Here is a 6,000-nt window from a genome sequence, read left to right on the forward strand (position 1 = left end):
TAAGCAGGAGAGTGATCATATGTGTGTTATGTGTTGGAAAGGCACATGACTTTTATTAACACAGCATGGTCAAAAATAAACAAGGGGGAGTTCCCACCGTGGCTCAGCAGAAACGAATGTGACTAGTATCCATGAGGATGTAGGTTCTATCCCAGGCCTCGCTCAGTGGGTTAAGGATCTTGTGCTGCTGTGAGCTGTGGTGTGTAAGTCACATATGCAGCACGGATCCAGCATTGCTACGGCTGTGGCTGTGCCGTAGGCTGGTGGCTACAGCTCTGATTCGATGCCTAGCCTGGGAACCTCTATATGCCTCGGGTGCAGCCCTAAAAAGACAAAAAATAAATAAATAATAAATAAATAAAATTGAACTAATACTTCTTCATAAGTTTATGACTGCATGAAAATAAGAATTAATACAATGTAACTAGCGCAGCACATGGCAATAGTAAATGTTCCAAGAACAGCAACACCCTTTCTTGAAAATGTAATATCTATGTATTTAAAAAATTAAAATCTGTACTATAAACACCCAAGGTCATTGAACTTAAAAAGCAATAAACCAGTTTGACAGACAACCTGAAATGTCATTTTTTTGAAAGGTCACCTTAGAGCTCTCCTCTGAGCATTGCCACAGCCAAAGTCCTGATGCAGCTATAGGTCAATGAAAAGAATACATCCAACAAAAAACCACAATCTCTTCCTTTCCTCCCTGGCATTAAAACAGAACTTCTGCAAGAGACACAGGTATCTTTCCCAAGGCACAGCCTGAGCCAGGAAACCTGAGTTGCCTCTTCCTACTGTCAATATCAGAATTATAATGGTGAAAAGAAATGGGTGGAGTAAAACAGATGGCTCCTGATCTCTCCATGGTAGCAGTGAAAAGGGCAACAGGTAACCTAGTGCTCAACTCCATTTTTCCGTTTGAAAGTGAGAGTCAAGGAAAGTGAGGTTCAAAATAAAATATCAAATATATGACCAGGTGAGCTAGACTCCAACCCTTCTCTGTGATAGTATAGGTCTTACTATCTCTGATTGCTCATATCTGTAGAAAGGGACACCAATCAAGGAAATCAATATATATTGCCTTTTTCCTAATATTAACAGATGGTTACAGTATTCCATTTTTTTTTTAATATACGATGTTGTTACTTTTTTTTTTTTGTCTTTTCTATGGCCACACCTGTGGCACACACATGGAGATCCCAGGCTAGGGGTCCAATCGGAGTTGTAGCTGCCAGCCTACGCCAGAACCACGCAACGTGAGATCCGAGCTGTGTCTGCGACCCCACACTACAGCTCACGACAACACCAGATCCTTAACCCACCGAGCAAGGCCAGGGATCAAACCCGCAACCTCATGGTTCCTAGTCGTATTCGTTAACCACTGAGCCACGATGGGAACTCCTACAGTGTTGTTACTTTTAGATGTACAAAAAGGTGATTCAGCTACTCTTTTTCAGATTATTTTCCATTATAGGTTATTATAAAACATTTAATATTGTTCCTTGTGCTATATAGTAGGTGCTTGTTGGTTATCTATTTATATATAGTAGTATGTATATGTTAATTTCAAACTCCTAATTTATCTCTCCCCTTCCGCTACAGATTTCTTGATAATAAGCATCTGAAAATACTGTTGCTCTTATGCATACTCAATAAACATATGAGCAACAGTAAAATTCAAAAGCTTATTAAAGTTACATCTTCATTATTTACACATTCTGTACTTCAGATAACTAAAATACAATACGTCAAAAGCTCTGCCAAAAATAAAAGCATGCAACTGCTATCTCATTTTCAATTACATTGCTTTAAACTTTTAAAATCAGAGAATTCTGGGACCAGAAATGATTTTAGAGGTGGTTCCGTTCACCTTTTATAAAAGGTTATAAGGCACAGGGAAATTAACTGACCTGGCCAAGATCACTTGGCAGAGCCTGGATTGGAATCTAGCCACTTAATTCTAATTAAATATCCTTTTTACCATATCATGGTGGTTTTTTAAAAAATTTAGATTGAAAATCATTAAAGTAATCAAGGTTTTTCCTTGAATAAGTTATTTGAAATTGTTAGGAGACTGTTCTTTAAAATCTATAAACTAAATGCACACAATAAACATAAAAATAAATTTCCCTTTTCTAGACCTTCGATTCTTTAGAAAAAGTTAATTTTCTCTCATGCCTAATATGAGAGAAAATTAACTGAGTCAACTCAGTTACTCACAATACTTGAAAGATTATGTACTTCAAGGGTAATTTTTAATACCTTTTGAAATTTTTGATTTTTCCAGCTACCCAATACCTAAAAGGGTATTTTGCACACTTCAGTCACCCAAAGGGTCCTTAGAGAGTGGAAAGCAATTTTTTTTTTTTTTTTTTTGCTTTTTAGTGTCACACCTGCAGCATACGGAGGTTCCTAGGCTAGGGGTCCAGTTGGAGCTACAGCTGCTGGCCACAGCCACAGGCACAGCAACATCAGATCCGAGCCATGTCTGTGACCTACACTACAGCTCATGGCAACGCCAGATCCTTAACCCACTGAGTGAGGCCAGGGATCAAACCAGCAACCTCATTATGCCTAGATTTCCTTTCCACTGCGCCACAATAGGAACTCCCCCCCTTTTTTTTTCCTTTGGAAAGCAATTTAAATATTATTCTAAATAACGCAAAATTAGTTTGGTATGACTATAGAAATACACAATGTATCCCCAAATAAAAAGACACTGGTTTTTTTCTTGTTTTGTTTTGTTTTGTTTTTTTGGTCGAACCTGCAGCATGTGAAAGTTCCCAGGCCAGGGATGAAACCCATGCCACAGGAGCGACACAAGCCGTAGCAGTGACAATGCCAAATCATTAATCTGCACCACAAGAGAACTCCAAAAAGGACACTGATATTGATCATGCTACTGATACCCTATATTAGTGCCCATAATCAATTACTAGTGTTTTGAAAGGTACCCTTATTGCCTTAATTAATTGGTATTTACAGAGCAACTTGGCAAAAAGCATATTGAAAGGTTATACACAAAGTGTATGGTATGAACAATAAGTACCCTGGGAGATCAGAGAAAGGTAAACATAACATGGACTCAACCCTTGCAAAATGGGTAAAACTAGGGTATTTGGAGAACAATATAGTTAACTACAAGGAAACAAATGAATTTTTCATTCATCTTGGAAAGTTCAGAAGTTCCCATGTTCACCCTAATAACAAGAGCGATATTATTTGAGATTTCATTTCTAATTCTAAATTTCCATATTTTTTCTTAAATATTTGACTCTATTAACTGAAGAATAATTGCTGAAACATTAGTTTGTTCAACAGTTGTTTTTGTTTGTTTGTTTGTTGTTTTTGTTTTTTTTTTTTTTTGCTATTTCTTTGGGCTGCTCCCGCGGCATATGGAGGTTCCCAGGCTAGGGGTCTAATCGGAGCTGTAGCCACCGGCCTACGCCAGAGCCACAGCAACGCGGGATCCGAGCCACGTCTGCAACCTACACCACAGGTCACGGCAACGCCGGATCGTTAACCCACTGAGCAAGGGCAGGGACCGAACCCGCAACCTCATGGTTCCTAGTCGGATTTGTTAACCACTGCGCCACGACAGGAACTCCAACAGTTGTTGAATTTGGTTTTCAAGTTTCATAAAACAAACACTAACACTTGGCTTAAGTCAGAATGAATCCTGAGGCAATCATCTATGAGGAACAAGATGCAAGAATGTGGATATGGCCTGACGTTATTCAACAGGATTCACCTGGGAAGGACTTAAAGAACAGGTATATAAGTAAGCTATAATAGAAGCTAAGGGCAGAGTTCCCACTGTGACTCAGTGGTAAAGAATCCCACTAGTAGCCATGAGGATGCAGGTTTGATCCCTGGCCTCACTCAGTGGGCTAAGGAATCTGGCATTGCCGTCAGTGGGTCTCAGACGCAAGCCTTTGCTGTGGCTGTGGCCCAGCTACTATAGCTCCGATTTGACCCCTAGCCTGGGAACTTCCACATGCCGCTGGTGTGGCCCTAAAAAGACAAAGAAGAAGCAGCTAAAGGTCACCTGATCGAAATCTGTTATGCTACCATTCATACTACTTCAATGAATTTCTTAAACTATCTCATCAATTCTTTCAATTCTTACAGGGTACGTCCACAATCCCCTTCAAATGAAATTGACTATCAGATATATTTGCATTTAACCTCCCTTCTCCCCTCTTCCTTTTTTTAAACCGCGGTAATATATGATTTGATGTTCATATTCACCCATGGATTTAATAATCTTAATAAAAGGCTTAGATGGCAGCACTTAACTATTTAATTGTGTAAATGGTCATTATCCATTTTAAAAGTTTAGTGGACACTTTGAGACTTTCAGAGGTTCCTTCTCTCAGAAATGAGAATAGTAGTTCGATGGTTCAGGTTCATATTTTCTCTCTCACTCTCAGTTACTATTTGGCAGGTGCAAAACAAGGAAGCACCGTCTTTCTCATACCCTGTACCATTATCTCACACTTAATGATTCATAGGCAAAACGATACCACCACTGGCACGAACTTTCTCCTCTCCTAAGTGTCAGCGGTTGCCGGCTTAACAGAACCCGTGGAAGAGCAGGATTCACCGGCCTAGCTTTGCCCGGTGTCGTCCCGGGTGGTAAGCATCAGTCTAGAATTGGTGTGTATACTCTCCTCACCGGTGGGCATCTCCGTGGCCCATCGACCTGCCAAGGCCAGGCTGGAGCCCCACTGGGGTCTCGGCCATTCACCTGGCCCTGCCTGCTCCCTGCCAAGAACCTACTACCTTCATGACCCCAAAGAAAGCATGGGTGCCCTGCTGCGAGTGGAGCGGAGAAAGAGACCCCGCATATCAATCTCGAGTTGGAACCTACTCTCCACCATGCCCGCCCACAGTGGGGCTCTCACCATCCTCACTGCCGGCGCAGGGTAGGCGAAGACCTGAGCCTTATCTCGGGACCCGCCCGAGCCTCCCGCGGTGCTGATCTGCACTCACCTCGAGGCCACCGGCCTTGCGAAGCCTGGAGAACCACGCGCGAGGCTCCGCCTGCTGAATGTTTGCAGCGCACAGACCTGCCTCTCCAGCCCCCAGCCGGCGGCTTTGCTCTGCACTTCTACCCACCGCGCGCTCCCGCCTCCTGGCTGCCATGGCAACAGCCCCAAGTGCCCGGCAGTCGCTGATTGGTCCTATCGGGACAGTGGAAAGCGCCGATTGGCGAAGGCGGAGACGAGGCCGCGCCGGAGGGCTCGGAGGAGGGCGGTGTGGAGCCGTAACGCGTAGGAGCCCCGGGGAGGGTGAGCCAAGAGGGACGTGGCGCTCTGCGACGCGGGCGGGGAAGCCGCGCCCCTTCCTTCTTTGGCTTTCATGGAGAATCCTGTGGAGCAGGATTTGGGTGGGTGAGGTACTTACCCGGGACCAGGACAGAACGCCAGGTATCGCCTCCCCCTCAGCCGCTGGCCCGCGCGGGCAGAGTCCAGACCCGAAAGAGACTGGCTGTCAGTCTCATTTTCGCCCACAGGTCTCGTTTGGATCTAACACCCCGGGCCTCCTCCATGGCGGGAATCTTACTCATATTTGTAACCTCATCTACCCTCGTTATCCTGGGCCCTGGGCCACCAATGGCTTAATTGCTTTTAATTCCACCTTCTCTTATAGTCATCTGAGAGTATCTCTCTTTTCTCCACACTCTTCTCATAGAACTGAGACGTCTACTCTACAGCCCTCTTTAAAGGTGGGGAAACTGAGCCTCAAAGATAAACGTGGCTCGAGGATTAGCTTGGAGCCTCGAGATTGGTTTCTAAGCTTGAGTTTGCCAAACACTGGCATCTCACCCTGAGCCTTAGTTTTCTCGCTTGTGAAAATGCTAACTACCTCAGAGTTGTCAGTGAAGATTAGATAAGATTCCAGAAAACCAGTACAGAACCTGCTGCATATATGTTAGTAATGGTAGCTGCTTTTTATGAGGAATAGAGGGTAGTAGCTAAGTCACCAACTTGG

At 43.8% G+C, this 6,000-nt stretch overlaps 1 protein-coding gene across 2 annotated transcripts in view; it reads right to left on the reverse strand.

Moving 5' to 3' along the window:
- Positions 1-5,142, reverse strand: part of NUCB2 (nucleobindin 2) — a 48,042-nt gene extending 42,900 nt beyond the window's left edge. The window contains exon 1 of one of the 2 annotated variants that reach the window (XM_047776192.1): positions 4,999-5,142. The gene's annotated coding sequence lies outside the window, so the exon portion shown is untranslated. Of the gene's footprint in view, positions 1-4,910; positions 4,970-4,998 lie in introns of those variants that run through there. The other variant, XM_047776193.1, reaches the window with a different exon arrangement.
- Positions 5,143-6,000: the final 858 nt, after the last annotated feature.

Source organism: Phacochoerus africanus, chromosome 4 (genome assembly GCF_016906955.1).
Source record: "Phacochoerus africanus isolate WHEZ1 chromosome 4, ROS_Pafr_v1, whole genome shotgun sequence".
Classification (NCBI taxonomy): domain Eukaryota; kingdom Metazoa; phylum Chordata; class Mammalia; order Artiodactyla; family Suidae; genus Phacochoerus; species Phacochoerus africanus.